The 27,396-nt window shown below is 41.6% G+C and overlaps 1 protein-coding gene across 1 annotated transcript in view; it reads right to left on the bottom strand.

Moving 5' to 3' along the window:
• MID1 (midline 1) overlaps positions 1–24,777 on the bottom strand; it is a 596,642-nt gene extending 571,865 nt beyond the window's left edge. The window contains exon 1 of the mRNA XM_077294751.1: positions 24,576–24,777. The gene's annotated coding sequence lies outside the window, so the exon portion shown is untranslated. The remainder of the gene's footprint in view (positions 1–24,575) is intronic.
• Between the last annotated feature and the right edge of the window lie 2,619 nt (positions 24,778–27,396).

Here is a 27,396-nt window from a genome sequence, read left to right on the forward strand (position 1 = left end):
CTTCTGCAATTCACTGATATTTTGAGATCTAGCCACAGACTTTCAATGTAGTTCAGGTCAGGGGACTGTGAGGGTCATTGCAAAACCTTCAGCTTGCGCCTTTTGATGTAGTCTATTGTGGATTATGACATGTATTTAGGATCATTAACAATTTGAAGAAGCCATCCTCTTTTCAACTTCATATTTTGTACTGCTGGTTTTATGTTTGCATGAAGAATTTGTTGAAATTTAATTGAATCCATTCTTCCCTCTACACGTAAAAACAATCTAAAAACACTGAAGCAGCAAACTTTGTGAAAACCAACATTTGCGTCAGTTTCAAAACTTTTGGTCAAGACTGTACTGCATTCCTAAAGGAACACATTTATGTACAATTTTGCTGAGCACAGAGTAATAGGGTTAGGGATTCCCTCTTTTGGCATAGGTCAGTTGGCTAATGTCATAAAGATGTATATGTCTGGTTGAGGTAGATGTTCAGTAGGCATACTTAGTTAACCCTTATCCTTATTTATTTATTTTACTTGCTTACATAGCATTAATTCTACAGCCCTTTACAGACATCAGCATCACTGTCCCCTATAAATATGTCTTTGTGGAGAGTTGGAGGAAACCCACACAAGCACAGAGAGAACATACGAACTCCATGCAGATGTTGCCCTTGGTGGGATTTGATTCCAGAGCCCCAGTGCTGCAAAGCAAAAGTGCTAACCACTGAACCACCATGCTGTCCACTATTTGTTGAATGTCTGGTGACAGTTGTGTTGTAAGTGGGTGGCGAGGCACTAAATGTAAAACTGATATTTAGAAATGAACAGTTAAACTTGTTTCACTTTCTTGACTCTTATGTCTACAGTAAATTTACACTGCCCTTTCTGTTTTATTTCATTGCTGGATAATTAAAGCTGACTTCTAAAGTACGCACACCAGTCTTTCGAGACACAACACGTTTATAAAATATTCCCTGTGCATTTCTAAGCTATAATAATTCATCCGCCCTTTTGTGTGAAATAAAATGAAGTCAGGCCACATGACACAGAAGACAAAGGTTTGGCAACGACTCAGTCCATATCCATCATTGAAGAACATATGATCATTTACTCGGAGTGTTTGAGAATTATGATCGCAGCATTACGGCTGAAATACATAAGCCTGCGTACATCCATCAACATGGCATTGTCACCAACTGCACTGAGGACCATATTATACCACATACTATATTGCTACAAATATGTTTCTAATTTTCATTTCCTATTTAAAGGGGCTGTGGCTTCTCTGCCAGCCAGAAGTGGACTGATAATTTCATCTTATGCTTTCATGTCTGCATACTGTACATATTTATTTCAAAGTTGGAAAACTTGCGTGGGTTCAGACCTTTATTAACATCAGTTTTAATGCAGTGATTGTTCCATATTAAAAATGATCAATCACTGAAACAAATTATGCACAACTCAGCTTTGTTTTCATATGAAGTAGTTTAAAGTCAGAAATACGTTTTTTTCATTGGAATACCTCAGGAATGTGGGTGCGGTTTTCCAATAATGTTTTTTTCTATGAATAGGAATGGCCTTGTTTGGTATAATATCTAAGGTCTGTAGCTTTAAGAAGTGAATTGGAGCTCTTGTCTCCAAGTGAAAAATGTATAACATGAAACCATGTATCATAATAGTGCTTTCATGTAAAGCAGAGGGGGTACACAGACACCAGGGACCACCATTTACTTTGAGCCGTTTCTAATAATATTATCTTCAGATAAAGTAGAATAAACACATAGGTACCATGGCCCACCATCTACCACAGGGGCGGACATACCGTATGTGCAGCTGCTGCGGCTCTACCGGGGCCCGGAGGGGGAAGGGGCTAATAATGAGGGCAATCTGGACCATTTCTCTGGCCCCAAGGCTTCTGCGGAACCCTTGTAAGATTGCCCTCAAGTGCGGCGGGCAGGAAGCGATCCCTGCATTTCCGCTGCTTATAGGAGAAAATAAATGGTAGCAGAGCGGAGCTGCAGAGATCCGTGCTCTGTTTCCTGCCCGCGCTTCCTATCTGATGCAATCGTGCGGCTGGATGGCATCATCATTCAGCACATGATTGTGACAGAGGGAGAAAGCTGCCGGCGACTGTGATGCTGCGGCTGTGGGAAACATCCCGAGAGGTGAGTGGTGCTGTGTGCATGTGTGTAGAGGTGCTCTGTGTGAGTGTGTGTGCGAAGAGGTAAGTGGTGCTGTGTGTGAGTGTGTGTGCATGCGCTGCGGCTGGCAGGGAGCGTACAGAGAAGTGAAAAATGCTCTAACTCTGTGTGTGTGCGGAGGTGAGCGGTGGTGTGTGTGTGTATGTAGGTGGTGGAGAGGGCAATAATGGGGGTGGTGGAAAGGGCAATGATGGTGGTGGTGGGGGAGGAGGCCATGATGGAGATGGTTGAATGGGCAATGATGGGGTGGTGGGGAAGAAAGCAATGAGGGGGGTGATGGAAAGGGCAATGATGGAGGTGGTGGGGGAGAACAATGAGTGAGGTGGTGGAGAGGGCAATGATAGAGGTGGTGGAAAGAGCAATGATGGGGAGGTGGTGGAAAGAGCAATGATGGAGATGGTGGGGAGAAGGCAATGATGGAGGTGATGGGGAGGGCAATAATGGGGGTGGTGGAGAGGGAAATGATGGGGGTGGGGGAGAGGACAATGATGGGAGTGGTGGGAGAGAACAATGGGGTGTTGGAGAGTGCAATGATGGAGGTGGTGGGGGAGAGCAATGACTGGGTTGGTGGAGAGGACAATGATGGAGGTGGTGGACAGGGCAATCATGGAGATGGTGGAGAGGCCAATGATGGATGTGGGGGATTGGGATGGCAGTAAGGGGAACTTATAATGGACTTATGAACAGGAGCTGGGGGAGGATATAAGATATGGATGTGAAATGAATTGGGTAGTGGAGGAGGGTGCTTAGGCCCTGATTGTGTCCTCCCCCATCTCACAATTCACTGTGATGCTATCGGAGACTTAAAATTTTGTTGGGGAGAGGAGGTGATAAGGTGCATAGGACACTTTATAATGAACTAAAAGGTGGGAGAACACTCTGTCAAGGACTTGTAATAAATTGGGAGGTGGCGGAGGATGCTCAGTACCTGGTGGCATCTTCTCCGACCCCCAAATTCATTATGATGCTGTAAAGGACTTATAATGAATGGGGGAGAGGACACAGGACAGGGACTAAGGCTATGTGCACACGTTCAAGATTTGCAGGAGAAAATTCTGCTGCATATCCTAATGTGTTGGCAGTAAGGATGCTGCGTAAAACACATTTATTTTTTGGCAACTTTTTTGCCATGCTTTTGTTACATATTTTCCCCCATTAGTACAAATGAAATACGCTGCAAGAATTTACAATATGCAGATTTTAATTTTCTGCAAGTCTGCAAGGAAAAATTAAGCAGCATGTGCATGAGACTTTAGGGATCTCATTCGCTTTTCTTGTAATGTAAAACCTTGCATATCTTCCATGTGAACATACATAGCCTTACAGGTAATTGAGCAGAGTCACAGACTCAATAATTTATATTTTTGGGTGGTAGAGAATACAGTTAATGGGGGGCACATATTTTTAATGGTGCGTGGTTAATAGTATATTAATGGTGGTGTACATATCTGTATTCGGAGGGGAGACACATGTATGTGCACAATATATGTGACCTTGTTATTTTCAGGGCTGTGATGATCATTGTGACAAGATGAGTTGTGGCTGGGAGATGTCAACATGAAGGTCTGACCAGATGGAGAAGAAACAGGAGAAAGTGGCTCTAATCAGACAAGATGTCAGCAGTAATTGCCTGGATGTAGATATTATTCTGTATCTGCACTGTGTGACTTGGAGTAATAATGTTATCTGTAATATCCCTTATTCTACATTCTCATATTTGTGTGAAATGTCCGTGTACTTCCAGATTTTTTTTATTGGACGGCACACAGTCTCATAGAGTTTTATAGGTCTATTCACACATACATGAAAATGACAGATCTGAGAATGCTCTGTTCTGATCCGATTTTGAGGATCAGCATAGGACATGCTCAATGCGTCTGCAAAAGCACACTGCACACTGACATTGCAAACGGATACAGGAATGTAGCCTTACTATTTATAGCACAGTCCATTAGTAAATAGTGTACTCACTTATCATATATAGCACAGTCCCTTAGTATACAGGGTACTCATTTATTATGTATAACAAAGTCCCTTAGTATATACTGTACTCACTTATGTATAGCACAGTCCCTTAGTATATAGTGTACTCACTTATTATGTATAGCACAGTCCCTTAGTATATATTGCACTCACTTATTATGTATAGCACAGTCCCTTAGTATATAGTGTACTCACTTATTATGTATAGCACAGTCCCTTAGAATATAGTGTACTCACGTATTATGTATAGCACAGTCGACAACCAGTCCATCAGCTCCTCCTTTAGAAAAGAAACTTTCCCATGGTACATCAGCTTCTGTAGCTTTGTCACCATAAAAGGAGGGGGGCCCAGACACATTTTTTGCACAGGGGCCCCCAAGCTGTTAGTGTCCGCCCCTGATCTACAATGTGCCATTTATAATAATATTGTATTCAGATGAGGTAAAAGGAACACGTGGGTGCCATGGCCCACCATCTACCATGTGCCATTTATAGTGATATTGTTTTCAGATGAGGTGAAATGAACTCGTAGGTACCATCGCCCACCATCTACCATGTGTCATTTATAGTAATACTAGATGGTGGCCCGATTCTAACGCATCGGGTATTCTAGAATATGTATGTCCACATAGTATATTGCCCAGCCATGTAGTATATTGCCCAGTGACGTAGTATATTGCCCAGCCACGTAGTATATTGCCCAGCGACATAGTATATTGCCCAGCGATGTAGTATATTGCCCAGCGACGTAGTATATTGCCCAGCGACGTAGTATATTGCCCAGCGATGTAGTATATTGCCCAGCAACATAGTATATTGCCCAGTGATGTAGTATATTGCCAAGTGACATAGTATACAGCACAGAGCCACATAGTATATTGCCCAGTGACGTAGTATACAGCACAGAGCCACGTAGTATATTGCCCAATGATGTAGTATATTGCCCAGTGATGTAGTATATTGCCAAGTGACATAGTATATTGTCCAGTGACGTAGTATATTGCCCAGTGACGTAATATATTGCCCAGTGACGTAGTATATTGCACAGAGCCACATAGTATATTGCCCAGCCACGTAGTATACAGCACAGAGCCACATAGTATATTGCCCAATGACGTAGTATATTGCCCAGTGACGTAGTATATTGCCAAGTGACATAGTATACAGCACAGAGCCATGTAGTATATTGCCCAGTGACGTAGTATATTGCCCAGTGACGTAGTATATTGCCAAGTGACATAGTATACAGCACAGAGCCATGTAGTATATTGCCCAGTGACGTACTATACAGCACAGAGCCACGTAGTATATTGCCCAATGACGTAGTATATTGCCCAGTGACGTAGTATATTGCCAAGTGACATAGTATACAGAACAGAGCCACATAGTATATTGCACAGTGACGTAGCATACAGCACAGAGCCACGTAGTATATTGCCCAGCCACATAGTATATTGGGCAGTCACGTAGTATATTGCCCAGCTACGTAGTATATTGCCCAGCCACGTATGTCACAGGTTAAAAAAATTAAAAATAAACATATACTCACCTTCCGCAGGCGCGTTGTAGTTCTGTCGCCTGTGTGGGGTGCAGGCGGCAGCTTCCGGTCCCAGGGTGTGATGACGTCACGGTCACGTGACCGTGACATCATGGCAGGTCCATTTCGCGCAGGCGCGCAGGACCTGTGATGATGTCGCGGTCACATGACCGTGTCGCGGTCACATGACCGTGACGTCATGGCAGGTCCTTCTCCCAGACCATCCTTGCCACCGAAACGTTCCGCTTGCATGGACCGGCCGGAGCATCGCGAGGAGCGGGAAAGGCGGCGGAAGGTGAGTATCTAATGATTTTTTATTTTTTTGCTTATTTTTAACATTATATGTTTTTACTATTGACGCTGCATAGGCTGCATGCATGGGTGTATGCGGGCACCGGGCACTGAGTGGCCATTGTCCTGGACCTGAAGTCAGAAGGAACATGAGGCAGAAGGAACATGTAGGCACCAGGGCCTACTATCTACCTTGTGAATGTATAATAATATGGTCTTCATATGAGGCAAAAAGAACATGTAGGCGTCAGGGCCCACCATCTACTTTGTCCCATTTATAATAATATCATCTTCATATGAGGCTGAGCAGGCACTTAGTCACCAAGACCCATAATCTACCTTGTGCTATTTAGTCTCTGAGTCTTGATAAGAGGCAGAGGGCACATTTAGACACCCTATTACAGGACCCATCATTGACCCTCTGTCCTTTATAATAGCACTATTAAAGGTATCTTTTTACATAACACACACATGAATTTCGGAGTTTACTGTCTCTTAGTAATCTGATATTTTTTCAAATGTGAATATTTGGTTATTATTCAATAGTTTTTTTTATTACACAAATGAATCTTCGTTAATTTTAAAAACCTTCTTTTCCATTTTTTTTTTTGGAGGGAAGAGTGGCAGGGGATAGGATATCAATTGTATTGCTGACACACCGAAGAATTGCCAATTTTACCCACACCATATTGCAGGATAAACTGTTGTATAACCATCCAGTAGAAATCAATCATAACCGTAATCCTTAGCTAAGCCCTTTTTGCAAGCCAGCGTGCAAAATTAAAAATGTCAATGCAGAAATTTGTTAAGTACATAGCTTCAAAACTTCAGATTGCACAACACAAATCAACTGGAAATAATTTATACTTGCCACCTCTGTAAATCCCAAATGACTTGCAAGCTTTGACAAGCATGATACTTAAATGTCCATGCAAACTGGGAGACAGTCTTCCCGTCTGTACACTAATGTTATTCAGCAGGAATTATGTGTTTTATACATACCCTAAATGACAAATCCTCTTTAATGTAGAGGAGCGCTTGTAGGAAAAATGACATGTTTAAAAGCTTTTCTGATTAAGACTAAAGACTTAAATCACCATTTAACAAAGCTGGCTTATAATATAATAATGCATAATACTTTACGGTATGCCCAGTGCACCTTTATAATGACAGGAGGGTATCAATAAAATATCAATTCCTTACTGGGCTCAACAACTTCTATCATGATACAGAAATACCTTATGTCATAAAGGAACAGATTAATTATTATGGAGTTCAATAAAGTTCGATAAAACACAAGAAAACTTAAACTTAATTATACCTTCTGTAAAAAAAAAGTTGAGGTGGGAGAATCAATACAATTAAACCTGCAGAATGTTAACAATATGATTCAATATGAATAGTGAAACTGACAAATATTTCACAACATATAGGGTATGTGTCCACGTTCAGGATTGCATCAGGATTTGGTCAGGATTTTTCATCAGTTTTTGTAAGCCAAAACCAGGAGTGGAACAATTAGAGAAAAAGTATAACAGAAACATATGCACCACTTCTGCATTTATCACCCACTCCTGGTTTTGGCTTACAAATACTGATGAAAAATCCTGACCAAATCCTGATGCAATCCTGAACGTGGACACATACCCTAATAGAGATGAGCGAACATGCTTGGTGATACTCGGATATCACTCGAGGATCTAGGATGTGCTCGGCACTGATCTAGAATTAGTCTCAGCTCAATTTCAAACTTGAATCCTTGCCGCACATGTTTGGCGCCTGTAACACAGCCAATAAGCATGTGGGGATTGCCTGTAATGCCGTAGCCATCTTGGTAGTTGCATTACTGTGATTGGCTGGCCTTGTGACATCATCAGGGGGTATAAAAGGACAGGCACCACCGGCACACTGACGCCATTGCACAGCTCTGTGACACTTGTTATTAGAGGGAGAGAGTGCTTGTCCAGGCGTGTGGGTGCACAGTTTAACGAATCAAAGTCCTCTAGTGTTGATGCTGAAGCTGAACCATCATACTAACAGCTCTTGTAAGGGCTAATCTTGCGCTTTGCTGTTTGTATTACATACAAACTGCATTTAGCCTAGGGAGGGAGCGAGAGTTGCAGGAGCAGGGAGAGTGGCTGAATATAGTCTTTAGGCAGAGAATAGGACTTTGCAATCTGTTGCTAAATATATAGCTGTGGCAGTTTATCATATTTTTTTTTTTTGGCTGAGGGAATTAACTGTATTGTCATCCATAGAGTATTAGATGCTTTGTGGTACATTTCTTTGAATAACACTCCCAAAAATAATTGAAACATTTTTCTGCATTCAATTACTCATTTATAAATTATTACATGGCCTGTGGTACATTTTGTTTCATATAACAGTCCAAAAAAGCTTTGATTTTTTTTTCTGTATTCAATTACTCATCCATATACTATTATGTAGTCTGTGGCACATTTCAGTGTTATTTAACACTCTCACAAAGCGTTGAAACATTTTTCTGTATTCAATTACTCATCTATATACTATTATGTGGTCTGTGGTACATTTCAGTGTTATATAACACTCCCAAAAATCATTGAAAAGTTTTTCTGTATTCAATTAATCATCCATATACTATTACATGGTCTGTGGTCAAATTTGGTGTTATATAACAGTCCAAAAATGCATTGAAAATTGTTTCTGCATTCAATTACTCATCCATATACTATGCTGTATTCAATTACCCCTTCATAAAGTATTACATGCTCTATAGGTAACAAAGATGGCAGCATCAAGCGAGACTCCCGAGGCAGTGACAGGTGGAATATCGGAGCCAAAGGAAGCTGGTGTGATAGTGGTGGTGGCAGGAGCCTGTGATCTAGAACAAGCCACTTTCCCAGAACCACCAAGGCCCGAACCGAGACCGCAGTCTTCACCGCTGGGGTTATTGCAGACTGCAGATAGGAGAGCAGGATCCAGCAACTAGTGAGCAGATGGAGGGGCCGAGGTTAGTCGGAGGAGGCAAGAAGGCGAGCCAGGACCAGGGCTGGAGAGATGCAAGCTGGCCCGCTAGCCACAAGGCACCGATAGTTGGCATCCTGGGGGAAGTTGTTACAGATGAACGGCCGCCAAGATAGGGGTCTATAGAAGAGTTTGGGACCTGTCATCACATCTCATTCAACCAGCGGGCAGTAGATTTGGAACATTTGCCTCGAAGGCTGCAAGAGCTGATGGACGCAACCAAGGTCACATTCCTCAAATTAGAGGGTCAACATTGCTGGTATGCGGTGGGTGTAATTCGAGAAGCAAGGGAGCAGAATGAAAAATTCATGAGAAATGAACATGCCTGGGAGATGCTCCTCAAGGTGGCTTGAGTCAAGGCTACCACCTCCAAGAGATCATACTGTCCTTTGGGTTCCCCACCTCCTATGCAGGAGCAGGCGATGCAGCAGGTGACACGGGTCTGTTGCCCATTAATACATGCCGGAGGCTCTAACACTACCCACAGTCAGGTCACATACAGCTTAGGCAGAAAATATATTTCTTCCAAAAATTGACTATTGTAGAACCAGCTTTGTGTGAAATTTTGCTGGTTTGAAATAAAACCAAAATTGTCCCGTTACAGGTGTAGAAAATTGGTGGTTCCAAATTGACTATTGTCATTTATACTCTAGAATTTGGTCTGTGTGAAATTTCATTGGGTTGAATTAAAAAACAAAATTGGCCTGCTATAGGTATAGAAATTTGGTTGTTCAAAAATTTACTATTGTCATATAAACTGTTGAACTTGGTATGTGTGAAATTTCATTGGTTTGAAATAAAAACAAAATTTGTCCTGCTACAGGTGTACAAATTTGGTCTTTATCTATTCGGTGCCCAGTCATCACTATTTCTCCTGCTGTGGAGTTCCCGCCTTGTACCAGCACGTGTCCAGGAATGGCACCTTTGCCCTCACCAACGTTGTTACTGGGATTGTCCATTTAGTGAGTTACATGTGGATAAGTGCTTATGGCTAGAGATGTTACATTTCCCTGATGGCATTCTGGATGAACATTGTGGAGGCCGGGGACGAGTCCCACCCTAGCACGGCACATGTGCTACTGACCCCAGAGATTGCTAGCCCTACTTCTATCAGGGTTTCCTCCACCTCCTACACCAGTTCCTGTACCCCTGCTGCTCCTTCTCATCCTCTATCTCAGATGTGCTATTTCAGAGTATGTCGTCCACATCAGCCGGAAGCTCACAGCTCTGCCTCAGTGAAGCGGCAACCGACTCTGGTGAAGCTAATTTGCCTAGTTTTTGAAAGGAATAACAGACAAGACAGATCTGTGGCTCTCACTGCTGAACCTCCAACCAGGCATGGTCATCTGTGATAATGGGAGTAACCTTGTTGAAGCTTGGCAAGCTCACACACATACACACATACCATGCTTGGCCCACATATTCAACTTGGTAGTTCAGTGGTTTCTGAACACCTATCCAGATATGGCAGAGCTTCTGGTCAAGGTATGCTGTGCCAGTGCCCATTTCTGCAAGTCATCTACAGCTGCCACTGCTCTGGCAGCGCATGCAAGTGCCAGCTCACAGACTGGTGTGTGACGTGACCATGTGCTGGAACTCCACACTGTACATAATGGCAAGGCATTGTGAGCAGCAGAGTTCAGTTGTGAAATATCAGCTCCAACACGCCTGTCGATATTCTGGTCAGCCTCCACACATATTTATATGGTTTTTCAAGACTTTGAGGACTCCACAAAGGTGGTGGGTGGCGATGACGCCATCATCAATGCAACTATCTCACTTCTGTGACTACTAAAACAGTTGCTCCTGACAATTAAACATGAAGATTTGTATGCGGACCAGGTGGAGATGGAGGAAGACATGACACAGGAAGATACTACATAGCCTCATCTCTTCTGCTCAGTGCAGATTCGGCAACAGTGAGGAGGTGGAGGCTGAGAAAGTGGAACAGGAACAGGAAGTGAATGATAGCGCAAAAAAGGTTAGCACCCACACAAGCTTAGTCCCATCTCTCTTACATGGATGGGCTGAGGAGAGGAATGAGGAAGAAACAGTGGAGGAGGAAGAGATGGAGAGTAGTCATCATGGTGGAGACAGGGAAGTGTTGGCTGTGGGGACCTTGGCACATATGGCAGACTATGTAGTGCTGCCCTTCCCATGACCCTTGCGTTACATTCATCTTGGCCAAAAAAGAGTACTGGTTGTTTACCTTGCTACACCCATGCTACAAGGAGAACTTTATCTCGGCTGTGTATTTTTTGGAATATGACTGTGGGGTTAGTTATGAGGGCGTCTTACAGACGCCTCTTCATTACTAACCCCTGGGCTTGATGTCAGCTGACAATACAAAGCTGACATCCACCCCAACCCTATTACTCCACTTGCCACCACAACAGGGCATGTGAGAAGAGCAAGGCTAAGTGGCTCAGGGTGGGCAGATGTTTTTAGACTGGAAGAGGGCCAATATCCATGACTCCTTCCTAGCCTATTAATATCAGTCCGCAGCTGTCTGCCTAACCTTTCCTGGATAGTAAATATAGGGGGACCCCACATCATTTTTGGTGGGCCCACATTTTAATAACCAGTAAAGGCTAACTAGACAGCTCTGAGCGAATGATAATAGCCTGGGAATCTCCATGTTTATTACCCCCTTCCCAGGCCAAAACCATCAGCCCCCAGCTATCAGCTTTCCCTCAGTTGGTTACTAAAAATTCAGAATTATCAGAAAAAAAGCCCAACGTGGGCAGAAAACTCCTATAGAATCCAGCATGTATAATATCTGAGACATTAAAGGTGTTGTCCGGTCCAAGTCGATAAGTCTGAAGTCACTCTGTGTAACTGCTGACTTATGAATACCCCCCAGCGCATGCACTGTGCATGCACTCTCAAAGAAGAGACAATGGGAAAACTTAAGTCCTAGGGCACAAAAGCCAAACCTCATTTGTGATCCCCCATATATCTCCATACAAAAGTGCAAAAGAATAATCTGAAGGTAAAAGCCCCTGTGAACATTTGCTTAGATAAATAATAATACAATTATTATTTATTAAAAGACTATGTTCACATGTCCAATAGTTGTTTTTGTTTTTGGATCTGTTTTAAGTAGTGTTGAGTGATACTGTCCGATACTTGAAAGTATCGGTATCGGATAGTATCGGCCGATACCCGAAAAGTATCGGATATCGCCGATACCCGATACCAATACAAGTCAATGGGACACCAAGTATCGGAAGTTATCCTGATGGTTCCCAGGGTCTGAAGGAGAGGAAACTCTCCTTCAGGCCCTGGGATCCATATTAATGTGTAAAATAAAGAATTAAAATAAAAAATATTGATATACTCACCTCTCCGGAGGCCCCTGCACCTCACCGCTGTTAACCGGCAGCCTTCTTTGCTTAAAATGAGCGCGATTAGGGCCTTCCATGACGTCACGGCTTCTGATTGGTCGCGTGCCGCTCATGTGACCGCCAGGCGACCAATCACAAGCCGTGACGTCATTCTCAGGTCCTAAATTCCTAGAATTAGGAATTTAGGACCTGAGAATGACGTCACGGCTTGTGATTGGTCGCGTGGCGGTCACATGAGCGGCACGCGACCAATCAGAAGCCGTGACGTCATGGAAGGTGCTGAATGCGCTCATTTTAAGCAAAGCAGGCTGCCGGTTACTACCAGGGCGCGTCAGAGGGTGAGTATATCCCTATTTTTTATTTTAATTCTTTATTTTTTACATGGATATGGATCCCAGGGCCTGAAGGAGAGTTTCCTCTCCTTCAGACCCTGGGAACCATACACTGGGAACTTCCGATTCCGATTCCCGATACCACAAAAGTATCGGATCTCGGTATCGGAATTCCGATACCGCAAGTATCGGCCGATACCCGATACTTGCGGTATCGGAATGCTCAACACTAGTTTTAAGATGACCAAAATGAAACTAAAATGGTTGGGTGCTAGATCGATTTATATAAATGAGAACAGAATAGTTCTAAAATATCTTCCGTTTGACAGCAATTCATGATTTAGTTGGATCAAAAAATATAAAGCTCTGGCAAAAATTAAGAGACCACTGCAAAATGTTCAATTTGTCTGATTTTTCTCTTTATAGGTATATTTTTGAGTAAAATGTAGATTGTTCTTTCAGTCTATTGACTTTTGACAACGTCTCCGAATTTCCAAGTAATTTTTTTGTATTTTTTCTGACAAAGAAAAATGGGAAAAATTAAAAAGAAAAAAACAGTGCTTTCAGACCTCAAATAATGCAAAGACAACAAGATCCATAATCATTTAGAAACAACAATACTAATGTTTTAACTGAGGAAGAGTTCAGAAATCAATATTTTGTGGAATAACCATGATTTTTAATCACAGCTTTCATGCACCTTGGCATGCTTTCCATCAGTCTTTCACACTGCTTCTGGAGCAAAAATGTAAGCAGTTCTTTGTTTGATGGCTTGTGACTATCCATCATCCTCTTGATTACATTCCAGAGGTTTTCAATGGGGTTCAGGTCTGGAGATTGGGCTGCCCATGACAGGGTTTTGATGTGGTGGTCTCTTAATTTTTGCCAGAGTTGTAGTTCCCAATTTATAAAAGTGATTACCCCAGAATTTTGGTGTATATCCGTTTGAAAATTTGCAGTGTTTTCACAACCTAGAGTTGCGTCCAAAAATTTCAACATTGAGGCCACGTTCACACGTTCAGTATTTGGTCAGTATTTGAAATCAGTATTTGGAAACCAAAACCAGGAGTGGGTGATAAATACAGAAGTGGTCTTGTGCTTCTATTATACTTTTTCTCTATTCCATTCCTGATTTTGACTTACAAATACTGATGTAAAATACTGACCAAATACTGAATGTGTGAACGTGGACTTGTCATTTTCACTGCAATCTTGCCATGCTGTGGGCTGAGTTGGAGCAGGATAGTGGAGTGACTCGATAGCTTACCTAATTTTGATGAGCTGTGGTGTTTCCTTCATCCGAAATATTACTCACTGATTGAATTAAGATTTGTGGCGAGGTGCATGGAGGTGCACGACAATTTTCAGATGTGCCTGATTTATTAGGAGACATGTACCTCTTAATGAATCTGACACTCCTGACTCCAGCACACCCCTCCTCAAGACTGGTGTGAACAGCACCAGTCTTAATGATATAGGAGGGGTCATTGCACTAATTTTTCTGAAAGGCCAACAAAAATTCGTAGAGCAACTGGATATGGTATTTTAAATTTTTAAAGTCTATGGGAAATGGATCACAACAGAAGGTTCATTTGTTATTATCCATTATTGGATCCATTTTTTGTTAAGAACTGTGCAGAAAAGTCTCCAGTAAAACCAGATCCATTACAGCAAGAAGAAAAAATGAATATAAAACGGAAATCAAGTTTTACAGTATTTTTACTGTTAATACTCAATCTGTTGTAAATAGATGGCAACTAGAAAGGTGAGCAGAGCTTAACCTGATATGATACATAACATTCTCTAAGAGTCTTCTTAATCTGGGATAACAAACACCTCACCGTCACCGATCTAATGATGGTTTATAGATGGTTAGTCATCACAGACTGCAGCTATATTTTGTTAGAACAAATGCAGCAATAGCTTTAGTTGAGATAATTCAATAGCAATGTTACAGTATGACAACATTTAGTTATGATGAATGTTTTAGCTTTTGAAGGATCTATTTGAACAGGAAGTATTACCAGGAAGTCTTAGGTGGTCATCCATTACTAAGCTTTTAATCACTGATTCACTGGGGCTAAATGACTAATAAGAGTAGATAATCGCCATCTGATCACATTTATCCACTTTCAGCCAGCAGAACCTATAACGTTGTGATTGAATGGCTCTTTTTGTATATCTATTGGGACAGCCCTGGCAAATTCATATTACACTCTCCGGAGGGAGAAAAGCCAAGTCTAATCCATTATATCCAGCAGCACCATAAACCATGAAAGATGCAGCACAATGATATCCATGCCAACCATTATTTTTGAGTGAGAGGTTCAAGCAGCACTCACTAAATCAGACACGGCTCAGCTTTATATAATAGAAGGGGTAACTAGTGAGTAAGAGATCCCCTTTTCCAGTTAACATTTCATATTGAAAGCGAATGTCCTTTTTAACCCCTTTACCCCCAAGGGTGGTTTGCACGTTATGGACCGGGCCAATTTTTACAATTCTGACCACTGTCCCTTTATGAGGTTATAACTCTGGAACGCTTCAACGGATCCCAGTGATTCTGACATTGTTTTCTCGGGACATATTGTACTTCATGATAGTGGTAAAATTTCTTTGATATTACCTGCGTTTATTTGTGGAAAAAAAACAGAAATTTGGCGAAAATTTTGAAAATTTTGCAATTTTCCAACTTTGAATTTTTATGCAATTAAATCACAGAGATATGTCACACAAAATACTTAATAAGTAACATTTCCCACACGTCTACTTTACATCAGCACAATTTTGGAACCAAAATTTTTTTTTGTTAGGGAGTTATAAGGGTTAAAAGTTGACCAGCAATTTCTCATTTTTACACCATTTTTTTTTAGGGACCACATCTCATTTGAAGTCATTTTGAGGGGTCTATATGATAGAAAATACCCAAGTATGACACCATTCTAAAAACTGCACCCCTCAAGGTGCTCAAAACCACATTCAAGAAGTTTATTAACCCTTCAGGTGTTTCACAGGAATTTTTGGAATGTTTAAATAAAAATGAACATTTAACTTTCTTTCACAAAAAATTTACTTCAGCTCCAATTTGTTTTATTTTACCAAGGGTAACAGGAGAAAATGGACCCCAAAAGTTATTGTACAATTTGTCCTGAGTATACGCCGATACCCCATATGTGGGGGTAAACCACTGTTTGGGCGCATGGCAGAGCTCGGGAGGGAAGGAGCGCCATTTGACTTTTCAATGCAAAATTGACAGGAATTGAGATGGGACGCCATGTTGCGTTTGGAGAGCCACTGATGTGCCTAAACATTGAAACCCCCCACAAGTGACACCATTTTGGAAAGTAGACCCCCAGAGGAACTTATCTAGATGTGTGGTGAGCACTTTGACCCACCAAGGGCTTCACAGAAGTTTATAATGCAGAGCCGTAAAAATAAAACAAAAATTTTTTCCCACAAAAATTATGTTTTAGCCCCCAGTTTTGCATTTTTCCGAGGGTAACAGGAGAAATTGGACCCCCAAAGTTGTTGTCCAATTTGTCCTGAGTGGGTGGATACCCCATATGTGGGGGGAACCACCGTTTGAGCGCATGGCAGAGATCGGAAGGGAAGGAGCATCATTTGGAATGCAGACTTAAATGGATTGGTCTGCAGGCGTCACATTGCGTTTGCAGAGCCCCTAATGTACCTAAACAGTAGAAACCCCCCACAAGTGACCCCATATTGGAAACTAGACCCTCTAAGGAACTTATCTAGATGTGTTGTGAGAACTTTGAGCCCCCCAAGTGTTTCACTACAGTTCATAACGCAGAGCCGTGAAAATAAAAAATCCTTTTTTTCCCATAAAAATTATATTTGGCCCCCAGTTTTGTATTTTCCCAAGGGTAACAGGAGAACTTGGACCCCAAAAGTTGTTGTCCAATTTGTTCTGAGTATGCTGATACCCCATATGTTGGGGTAAACCCCTGTGTGGGCACACGGGAGAGCTCGGAAGGGAAGGAGCACTGTTTTACTTCTTCAACGCAGAATTGGCTGGAATTGAGATCGGACACAATGTCGCGTTTGGAGAGCCCCTGATGTGCCTAAACAGTTGAAACACCCCAATTATAACTGAAACCCTAATGCAAACACACCCCTAACCCTAATCCCAACCCTATTCCCAACCGTAAATGTAATCCAAACCCTAACCCTAACTTTAGCCCCAACCCTAACTGCAGCCTTAACCCTAGACCCAACCCTAACCCTAACCCTAGCCCTAAGCCTAGCCCTAACCCTAGCCCTAACCCTAACCCTAGCCCTAACCCTAACCCTAATCCTAACCCTAGCCCTAACCCTAATCCTAACCCTAGCCCTAACCCTAATCCTAACCCTAGCCCCAACCCTAACCCTAGCCCTAACCCTAGCCCTAACCCTAGCCCTAACCCTAACCCTAACCCTAACCCTAGCCCTAGCCCTAATGGGAAAATGGAAATAAATACGTTTTTTTAATTTTTTAATTTTTCCCTAACTAAGGGGGTGATGAAGGGGGTTTGATTTACTTTTATAGCGGGTTTTTTAGCGGATTTTTATGATTGGCAGCCATCACACACTGAAAGACGCTTTTTATTGCAAAAAATATTTTTTGCATTACCACATTTTGAGCGCTATAATTTTTCCATATTTGAGACCACAGAGTCATGTGAGGTCTTGTTTTTTGCGGGCACATGACATTTTTTTATCGCTTTTTATTCCGATTTTTGTGAGGCAGAATGACCAAAAACCAGCTATTCATGAATTTCTTTTGGGGGAGGCGTTTATACCGTTCCGCGTTTGGTAAAATTGATAAAGCAGTTTTATTCTTTGGGTCAGTACGATTACAGCGATATCTTATTTATATCATTTTTTTATGTTTTGGCGCTTTTATACGATAAAAACTATTTTATAGAAAAAATAATTATTTTGGCATCGCTTTATTCTGAGGACTATAACTTTTTTATTTTTTTGCTGATGATGCTGTATGGCAGCTCTTTTTTTGCGGGACAAAATGACGCTTTCAGCGGTACCATGGTTATTTATATCTGTCTTTTTTATCGCGTTTTATTCCACTTTTTATTCGGCAGTATGATAAAGCGTTGTTTTTTGCCTCGTTTTTTTTTTTTTTTCTTATGGTGTTTACTGAAGGGTTTAACTAGTGGGACAGTTTTATAGGTTGGGTCGTTATGGACGCGGCGATACTAAATATGTGTACTTTTATTGTTTGTTTTTTTTATTTAGATAAAGAAATGTATTTATGGGAATAATATATATATTTTTTTTCTTTATTTAGGATTTTTATTTATTTATTTTTTTTACACATGTGGAAATTTTTTTAAAAACTTTTTTACTTTGTCCCAGGAGGGGACATCACAGATCGGTGATCTGACAGTTTGCACAGCACTCTGTCAGATCACCGATCTGACTTAGAGCACTGCAGGCTTACCAAACGCCTGCTCTGAGCAGGCACTCGGTAAGCCACCTCCCTCCCTGCAGGACCCGGATGCCGTGGCCATCTTGGATCCTGGACCAGCAGCGAGGAAGGAGATAGGAGACCCTCGGAGCAACGCGATCACATCGCGTTGCTGCGGGGGTCTCAGGGAATCCTGCAGGGAGCCCCCTCCCTGCGCGATGCTTCCCTATACCGCCGGCACACCGCGATCATGTTTGATCACGGTGTGCCGGGGGTTAATGTGCCGGGGGCGGTCCGTGACCGCTCCTGGCACATAGCGCCGGATGTCAGCTGCGATAGGCAGCTGACACCCGGCCGCGATCGGCTGCGCTCCCCTTGTGAGCGCGGCCGATCGCGCTGGACGTACTATTCCGTCCTTGGGAAGTAGGGCCCACCCCACATGGACGGAATAGTACGTCCAATGACAGAAAGGGGTTAAAGGGAATCTGTCATGTAAAAAAACATTACTAACCTATAGATATGGAGTTAATCTGCAGGTTACCTAGCATTCTGAACCTGCCCAGCGCCAGCACTGAGAGCCCTGCTGCCAGGAGGAAATTAACTTTATTCCTCCCGGCAGCCTCAGGCTTTCAATGATAGGGGTGGGTCGGCATGGTTTCAGTGCATAGTGAGTGGCGGCTGTACCCAAGTCTCGGCACTGACTGACACCTAATGTTGAGTCGGCTGTCAGTCAGTTCCGGGTCGTGGCTACAGGCTGCATGGAGAAATAAAGTTCATTTCCTCCCGGCAGTGGGGCTCTCAGTGCTGGCACCGGGCAGCTTCAGAATGCTATAAGGTTCCATTCAAAGAGGAATTCTGGTTCTAACTAATCACAAAATATTGTGTCTATAAAGAAACCTTAAAACATTTTCAAGTATTTTTTTGTAGAATAATATCTCACTGTTTTCAAGATCTCATTTAGCATTTATTGTTTCCACTATCCTGGTCACATGGCGGACGCACAAGTACAGGGCTGGTCACCATTACAGTATCTATATCTAGAGAACTATATCTTCTAACGAGTTGTCCGCCTGTGTGTCCCATCTAGTGTTGAGCATTCCGATGCTGCAAGTATCGGGTATCGGCCGATACTTGCTGTATCGGAATTCCGATACCGGGATTCCGATACTCTTGTGGTATCGGGTATCGGGTATCGCAACAACATTAATGTTAAAATGTGTAAAAGAGAGAATTAAAATAAAAAATATCGCTATACTCACCTGTCCGACGCAGCCGGGACTTCAGCGAGGGAACCGGCAGCGTTGTTTGTTTAAAATTTGCGCTATTACTTGGTTACGTGAATTCCCGGCTTGTGATTGGTCAGGTCGGCCACGTTGCCGGGACGCGGACCAATCACAGCAAGCCGTGACGAAATTACGTCACGGCTTGCTGTGATTGGTCCGCGTCCCGGCAATATGGCCGCCCTGACCAATCACAAGCCGTGACGTCACGGGAGGCTGGACACGCGCCCATTTTAAAATGAGCGCGTCCAGCCTCCCGGCTTGTGATTGGTTGACCGCGGCGCAACCAATCACAAGCCGTGACGTCACGGGAGGCTGGACACGCGCCCATTTTAAAATGAGCGCGTCCAGCCTCCCGGCTTGTGATTGGTTGACCGCGGCGCAACCAATCACAAGCCGTGACGTCACGGGAGGCTGGACACGCGCCCATTTTAAAATGAGCGCGTCCAGCCTCCCGGCTTGTGATTGGTTGACCGCGGCGCAACCAATCACAAGCCGTGACGTCACGGGAGGCTGGACACGCGCCCATTTTAAAATGAGCGCGTGTCCAGCCTCCCGTGACGTCACGGCTTGTGATTGGTCAGGGCGGCCATATTGCCGGGACGCGGACCAATCACAGCAAGCCGTGACGTAATTTCGTCACGGCTTGCTGTGATTGGTCCGCGTCCCGGCAACATGGCCGACCTGACCAATCACAAGCCGGGAATTCACGTAACCAAGTAATAGCGCGAATTTTAAACAAACAACGCTGCCGGTTCCCTCGCTGAAGTCCCGGCTGCGTCGGACAGGTGAGTATAGCGATATTTTTTATTTTAATTCTTTCTTTTACACATTTATATGGTTCCCAGGGCCTGAAGGAGAGTTTCCTCTCCTTCAGACCCTGGGAACCATCAGGAATACCGTCCGATACATGAGTCCCATTGACTTGTATTGGTATCGGGTATCGGTATCGGATTGGATCCGATACTTTGCCGGTATCGGCCGATACTTTCCGATACCGATACTTTCAAGTATCGGACGGTATCGCTCAACACTAGTCCCATCACAAGACCAGCTTTTTTTTTTCGCTCAGAGGGAGTAAACAATCAAGGTCCATATTGAATGACTGCAAGCAAAGCTCTTGAAAAAATAATGCCTTTATATTGAAAGTTTATACTTGAAGTGCATTTCAGCTATACAAAGGATATTTGATGAATTTGATGGGTGACAGGAATCAAAAATTGCAAAGGCTGTGAAATTGCGAAAAACACACAAATCTGACATTGTTTTCTAGTAATTGTTTTATGGCATACATTGTATAGTAAAAATGACATGACACCATGATTGCCCACGTCTGTACAATTACAGCAATACCAAACATGTCAAGTTGGTTTAGTTTTTAGTTATCAAGGGTAAAAGGAAGAAAAGAAAAGTTATGTGCAATAGAATAACTTGAAGGATACAGTATACTGAAAAAGTCGTCACTAAGTTAACCATATCTCCATTTATCATGCAAATACACGTCATTCTTTTTATATATGAGCAACCACTTCAAGAGGATCAACATTTATGCTTGTGTTCTCAAAAGGGACGTTTTGGACAATTGGTTTAAAAATTCTGGGATATTTCTTTTAATTGACTTTTTCCAGTTTTACTGTTTTTTGGACAAGTGAAGTTACATTTATATTACCAATAAAGTGCATTTAAAATACCCTTCAGCACATCCCATGATAACCAGTAACATCTGTTTTTGCAGCCCCTCTTTGCTGGCCTACAAACTATAACTTAAGTTTATTACAAAGAAAATAACTTTTTTAATCTTTTACGACAATTTCTTTTATATTTTTCATTAAAGCTTGTTAAGAAATATCAAATGTTTTCACTTAAATATTGCAGCTAAAGTTCATATACTAGTAGCAAAAACACATGGTCCTAATTTTCACAAAGCTTCTAGTGCCAACCACTGATATTCACATAATACTGAAGCAATGCAAACTCTAGGACGTCTTTTCGAATGTTGTGAAAGAGAATAATTCATGTCTAAATTAGTTTTGCTATTAAGGAACAACTGACTGCTACACTGTAACATTAAATAAAACTGTTACCAGGATTTTGCCACCTAATCTCAAAGCAGCATATTGTAGGGGCAGAGAGCTTGATTCCAGCGATGTGTCACTTACTGGGCTGCTTGCTATAGTTTTGATAAACTCACTGTTTTGTCAGCAGGAAATTATCATTAGAGGATTAGTAGTCCCACATGTAGTCCTCCACCTTCATGAGTTCTGTATGATCCCCTGCCTACACCATTGATTGGCAGCTTTCTGCCTATACACAGTGTACACAGAAAGCTGTCAATCAGTGATGTAGGTGGGGTTATACAACACTCAACATTCAGAGAACTGGTAGATCTGCAGGTGACAAAACAAGGATTTTATCAAAGCTATAGCAAGCTGTCCGGTAAGTGGTAAAACACTGGAATTAGGGTCTCTGCCCCTTCATGCTGCTCATTGGTGTGGTAGCAAAAATGTAGCATCAGATTCCTTTTCAATGGGAGAAAGAGAAACAGTGCAATGTTATTAAATAGACCAATACACTTAGCATGAAGCCATCTACATTGACAAAGTTACTAAGTCTAGTGAGCACGGAGCAGTCATGAGCACTGTAGAGATAGCATCATTGCTGAAGCCTATAAATAATCACCGGGAGCAGCGGTGGAGACTCATCACTGAAGCCGGGGACAGTGAGTACATTTTTTTGCTATTTTGAACCCTTGTAAGCCAGTGGTATCCAATTACATTACAATAAATCTGTCTGAATCTCATGGTATTGATTAATGATCAAATGTTTGTGGGAAATCCTGATGCCTGGCTTCAACACTAAGTTTTATATAAAGCTAATAATAGCCAAAAAATAGCCAAAGTGCTACAATATGACTTCCCATATAAGCCCCTCCTCTCTGACGGCTCACTTTCAGCACTGCTGTGAAGAATCCCATCATTTACCTCCCTGATTCCATTTTTCATAAGAGCATAGCTATTTTGAAAAAGTCCAAAAATGCTGTTCTTTTGTTTCGGCTATTTGGTTGACTAATTATTGAAGGCCTGGGGTCTGCCCTGAAAGCACTTCTTATGCCAAGTAGTACATTGATATTTATTTGCTTTTATTGTGATGCAAACTACAAGTTATAAAGTACTGTATATCACAAAAAGCATAAATTAACATCATCATTTGGTAAGGGTGGACTCGCAACAATAGCTTTACACTGACCATCGACCATGTAGCTATAGCCAAAGACAAAGCCCACAAATTCTTCATATATTTCAATAAATATAATAATGGTACAAGCATTGGTTACTCTGATGCATTACTTGCTAAAAAGCATAGTAAATATGAAACCATCTAATACTGTTAGTGTATGTATTCATAGTCATATATATTGTCAATTATGTATTTTTTGCTTTGTCAGTTGCATAGTCAAAGTAAATATTTATAGATATAGCAAAGCTAAAAGTATCATTGGGACTAGATTTTGTATCATGAATACATTCAGTTCTATAAAATATTGTAATATTATATTGCGTCATAATAACACATGACAAACTCAACTCATCACCAAACTCCGTTCTGCTACCTTGTCTGTTACTCATCTGATATGCAACACAATTCCTCTAAGCCAGTAAAACAACAAGGAAATTCAACTACATGTATAGTACCTTATATATAATAGTGTATTTGAAAATGATTTAAACAGCTAAATGTCCTACAGTAAATAAAAGTGATAATCCTGTGTGAAGAAACCCTATAGTAATTGACCTGTGTACAATGAGTAGTTGGCCATCTGCAATGAGCTCTACAGTAATCAGTCACTTCTCGATCCAGTCCTAGTTTATCAATATTTTTTACTAAATCCTTATATCTGTAAAATGTGAATTCAGGCAATGTGAGTTACTAAGGGCTTAATCCCCCCCTAAAGCCTCCTCTGCTATCTCTGGAGAATCCTCCCTTATGGTAGCCTTACACATTCATGTTATTGAGAAAAAAGTAAGCAATTACACTTTTAGGTAATTTTACCATTATTCTAAATTTATACATTCCAACAGTTAATTCCATCGAAAACCAATCTCTATAAAATAAAGAAGTTTTCACATGTTCGAATGTCCATTTTTAATCCATAAATAGTATTGCCAACTACTTTATTTGTGATTTCTCGGTCGCATAAGTTTGGTGGCATAGATATTTATAATATGGCAACAAAAAAGTAAACCAAGAGTTATTAATCACAGTCACAGATACGTTTAAATGAAACTGAAACAATCTCATGAACATCTCAGAACAGAAAATGTGATATATAATGTATTGGGGCCCAATATGTCCATATTATCAAACATAAGTGACATTATGCTTGGGCTCGACAGTCAGTTCTGGTTACTATAAAATGTAGGGTTACCATGACTGCTGTGTAATTTGGGGAAAAAGTCATGTGACAAAAGTCTAGGACTTTCACTCCATAACAAAGAACTAAAAGTTTCATTGGATCCCAAGTGTTACAGTTTTGTACCATCGAGCTCATGGTGGTAACAGTTGTGTCTCATCTACAATGCTGCTATATAAATGCAATGGGGACAAGAATAAAAAGTGTCCACAAAAGGTGTGACCCACATTTTTTACTAGAAGAGAAGAATCAATTTATTAATTCAGCTTTACATTAGGATAAAAGTGGGTCCTTATGTATACATTATATTTCTAAAATAGCAATAGGAACGTATAGGATTATGCATGCACATAAATCACAAAGATTTTGTAGCTGTAATCACTTCAAGGATTCAGAGTCATAAATGATATTGAAAACTTAATATATTAGAAAGGTCGTAATATAAGCAATAGTTGTAGAACAGACAATAGTTCTCTTCCTGGTAATAGGTGGTTGTGCTGAATTGAACCTTTGCTATCGGATGTTACCATGAGTCTTTTATTTTTAGCACTTGTGGTTTTACTTCTAGATTACATTTTAGAATTCAGTTTCCTAAGCCGGGATTCAGACATATCAGCATACTCAGCTCTGAATGTATGATAAGCAAGGCATCGTCAAGTCAACAAGGAGATGTATAGCCATTTGTAAATGTTACGTTTCACACCAGTTCATTGAAAGCCATTCATCAGATACAATAAGTTTTTATTTAAAATTGATATAGAAATATTTTTCTTACCGTCTTCTCCATTTTCGTTTCTTAGGATCTTGCAGTTTGGAGAAATAAAAGAGAAAAGGAAGTAAGAGCCCAGTGATCTTTGAGAGTCCTGAATTTTCCTCGGGAGCCTGTTTTTCGGGAATCAGCTGAGCTGAAGACAGTTTGATTCAGAGTGTAGTGCGCTCTGTCCAGCCAAGTAACCACTCCCTTTCAGGAGGGTGTGCTAGCTTGTCTGTTTCATTGAGCCCAAATCTACTTAAGCTGCCCTTATCCTCGCAGGTTTCCATATATAGGTAAGCTTGGAATGTGTTCCCAGAGAAAACGTTAGCCCTGAATAGCTTTGCAAGTGCCAACGGGTGCAGGAGATGTTAACACAGCGATGCCTTCAGGACACGATTTTACACAACTTCAGGGGAGAGTATGTAAAATGCGAGTTACGCTTGTTACGAGCGCCTCTTCAGACCTGGCACGCTGACACACATGATACAAAGCTATTGGAGCCTGATGGAAAGGTGGCTGAGAAAGGTATATAAGTGAAAGATTTCATAACAGTAATAACACTACAGAGAAGTCAGAGCCCTTTGTTCTCCTCCAGCAGAAGCAGTCAGTAATATATACATTTAATGCGCTTATTAGACTTCTAATATGTTTATTTCTCTCTGGAGACTTTGGAATGCAAATTACTGAATAAAAGTGGAATCCGGTCACACATTCAGCTCAGGCTTAAGGGGCCATGAAAGCATTTATTACATTTACATCAACTTATGAAAAAGGAGCAAAACAACTCCAGATTACAACAAAATGTTCACAATAAATGCATGTTACATATATAAAATACCTGGTTGCCAACATTAATGTTTCTAGTTCTTCCATTTACTCCAAGTCTTATTTTTTTCTATAAAAAGATTGACAGCTTATCATAGTATGGGGTCCAAAGAGTAACCAGATGCATTCCATGTGCTTCAAAGAACGTGGGGAGTAGATTTATCAAAGGTAATCTGTGAGCAGGTCTTTGCTATGTAATCCGAGGACAGCATGAAGTAGTGGTTAAAACTCAGATTTCAACAATGTGCCACATGTCAGGCTGTGTGCTTTTGTTTACATACAACAAAGGTGTTATCACCTTGTCATTATCATTGGCTGGACTATAGCAGCGCATGCATGCTAGTCTGACTCCGCCCCCTCCTGTGATAAGCAGCTCACTGTCAATAGACAATGTACATGCAGAGCCTGGGGTGGGCGGTAAGCTTTCTCAGCTCAGCTGCATTTCTAAATCTAAAAACTCTGATTGTATTTTACTGCTGCACCCAGTAAACTAAATGATACATTGTTGGATTCAGGGTCTCTTTTCCTTCATTATGCTGCTCTCAGATGAAGTAGCAAATACATGCTGTCGGATTTCTTTTAAACAACTTGCCCCAGTATTTTGTTACCAAAAATTAGCAACTTCCTTTACATTTTTATGCTGCTTCAATCTTTTAAAAATGTGAACAGATAAGGTATGGCCACCACCCTCTGCTCAACATATAATTTAAAGGAGAGCCTGGCATAAATTATAACTCAATCCTGTACCCACTTGTAGTAGGCACAGTTTTGCTTTACTAAGGCCCAGAGTGGCAAAGACGTAAAAAATGTGTTAAACCTAAGTCTATAGATTTGTTGCATGTTATTCCCATACGCCTCAATTGCAGATACCTCCACATTTGACAGAAAGATTTGTGCATCATGCTGCACTATTCTTCTGGTTCAAATGAAAGACACGAATTGTGAGTTGATGGGGCTCATTGGTTACTGTCGGTGTGCCCCATCTTCTGATGACAGGGGTTGAACTTCGATGTGGAATAATTTTGTCCTTGGGTTTTATTTTAAGTGAAATCAAAGTGAATATGTCGGATCCAAAGAAATCTTTGCCTAAAGAAATATAAAATCTCTGTGACGTCACCTTAACACAAAGAATAGCATGCAAGGTTTGACTCTCCAAATGTGTGACTCTTTCAGCTGTAGAAGGAAGATTTCCTACTTTCAACAGCTTTCACATCGTCTCTCAGTCCATATGTTATCTGTCAGTCCTGATAATTTTCAAGCAATATATTTCCTTCCAATGCAATATCCAGGCTACCTACTACTACTACTACTACTACTGCTACACAATACTGCTTATCTATGTTTGTGTCAGTCAAGGGGATTTACAAAATACTCTATGTTTAGATGTCTTGAGATATACAGCTCTGGAGGCAAAAATTAAGACACCACTGCAAAATGTTTAGTTTGTCTGATTTTTCTCTTTATAGGTAACATATTTTTCGCTTTATAAGACGCACCTGATTATAAGATGCACCCCCAAATTTGGTAAAGAAAAAGAGAAAAAAATAATTTTATGTTAAATGGGGGTCTGTCTGATAATGCCAGTGTCTGTCTTACAAATCATATATACAGTATGTCCCTCATCCTGGTATCAATATAACCCCCATCCTGGCACATGTCCCCCCTGTGCTGCTGGCACACTGGCACATTGCCCCCTGTGCTGCTGGCACACTTCCCCCATCCCATCCTGGATATGGACCCCTTGGTAACTATATGCCCCCTTGCTGACATGCACATGGCCCCCCGGTCACTATATGCTCCCCTGCTGGCATGCACATGATAAAATAAACTCATCTTCTGATAATGGCTCCGTGCTCCCAGCTCCTCGGTTGCACTACCTGTTTCCCAGGAATCGGATCATGTGACCTGGGCACACAGTGATGATATCACTGTGCTGTGCCAATCACATGATCGGATGTCGACACAGACACAGGAAGAGCCACGGGGGAGCTGGGAGCATAGAGCCATCATCAGAAAG

This window comes from Ranitomeya variabilis, chromosome 3 (assembly GCF_051348905.1).
Source record: "Ranitomeya variabilis isolate aRanVar5 chromosome 3, aRanVar5.hap1, whole genome shotgun sequence".
NCBI classification, from domain to species: Eukaryota; Metazoa; Chordata; class Amphibia; order Anura; family Dendrobatidae; genus Ranitomeya; species Ranitomeya variabilis.